This window comes from Austrofundulus limnaeus, unplaced genomic scaffold (genome assembly GCF_001266775.1).
Source record: "Austrofundulus limnaeus strain Quisiro unplaced genomic scaffold, Austrofundulus_limnaeus-1.0 Scaffold385, whole genome shotgun sequence".
Classification (NCBI taxonomy): Eukaryota; Metazoa; Chordata; class Actinopteri; order Cyprinodontiformes; family Rivulidae; genus Austrofundulus; species Austrofundulus limnaeus.
Genome location: NW_013952787.1, coordinates 365621 through 367402, shown reverse-complemented (window position 1 = coordinate 367402; position 1782 = coordinate 365621).

Genomic DNA, 1782 nt, shown 5'->3' with positions numbered 1-1782 from the left:
ACTATTGATCTTCAGAATGCGCGTACGCGCACGGGGGTACCCATCTGCGATAGCCTTAGAGGGCTGCGCTTACACTCATAGAATCTGGGGTTACAATACGTAACCAACGTTCATCCCTTCCTGGTTACACCCCAGGAGGTGTTACCTTTTACGTCAGACGTCAGAACGTACTCAGTTTTGTTTAGGCTAAAAGAAAGAACACATGATAAGACACCAAGTCTTTGTCTGTTTTAACCTTACAGACTGAAATGATCAGAAAGTATAAAACACAAAACTGAATCAAATATTCAATTAATCAGTTACAAAATTTCTTCAATCCCTCTCTTGACATATTTAAAATGTGTCAAAACTATAAGAAATTTTATGAAAACTTTATAAAGAGAAGTTATAACATCTGTTGTCGTAGCATAGAAACTCTCAACAACCAAGCTCCTTGAAATGTTTGTTGTAATTATTTCCATCGATAACATGTTTTCTCTCTCTTTCAGAAGAAGATGCACCTGGACCAGTCCTCCTGTGTTTATCTGTCTCTTTCCTGTCCCCAAACCCAGCCGGTCGAGGCAGATGGCCGCCTGTCCTGAGCCTGGTTCTGCTGGAGGTTTCTTCCTGTTAAAAGGGAGTTTTTCCTCTCCACTGTCACTAATGCGCTGCTCAGGATGGGAGACTGTGGTGAAATAAAGATTCAACACAATCTGCTGGCTTCTTTAGATTTAGACTTGGTGCTACATAAACTGAATTAAATTCAATTAATGTGAAATATTTGATAAAAGAAATTCACGTGATGTAATTATAATTAGGTGTACAAATAAAAAGTCAGGTTGATCTTAATACTGACTCCATGTAATTTATCACAGGGCAGTTGTGTCTAAATGTGTCAGTATTTTACARCAAACATAAAAAGGAAAGGCTGTACAGCTTTATTATGCACCAAAAACATTGACAGACCTAAACACACACCACATGGCTTGAAACTCTAATCAACTTGTCAGTAGACAGATATCTTTCAGTTTTTGTTAAATTATTCACACACAGGATATGTGGATAATGGTGACAATTTGTATAACTTAACATGTCTGAAATGTTTAATTCAAATAGACAATTGAAATTATGATGAAAACTTTTATGCTGAATTAAAATGCATTTAAAATACCACCATCCAAAATTTGTTATGTAGTTCTCTTGTATTTTTGTTTTCTCATGCAAACCTTAGTTTATAATGTACAAAATACTTTATTAAATGCTCCTGTGTTCATAGACTAGAGGTTTTGTTTCTTGCATTAAGACAGCATTTATTGAAATTACACTTAAAATATTTGGAAATGACAAATATAAAATTTGATCTAATGATAACAGTAGTTTTGAACACCTAAAATTTTTCACTTGATTTTTTTCCCATGCTGTTCTTAATGCAAGTTTTGCTTTACCTTGTCAAATTACAAAAAAGCAAAAGGCAATGGTATTTGGTACTCCCATATATGGGACGGGGTTCAAATCCCTGTGTTGCCTTGCTATTTGTGCTGACAATGAAGGTAAAACTAATTCAAAAATAAAGTTTTGAACTTAAGAAACTGATTACACACTTTATTTAAAAACTACAACTATATTTACATGCAGCCTAAATTTTGACTCTTATAATGTAGGGTACAAGAGAAACAACTTTGACATATAATGGAATAGATACCAATTTCTTTATTGAGTATGACAAATCTGCAAGGTAGATTTACTGATTTTAAATCTTGGGTAGTGAAGCTTAATATCACCAATAATACCAAAGCACAAATT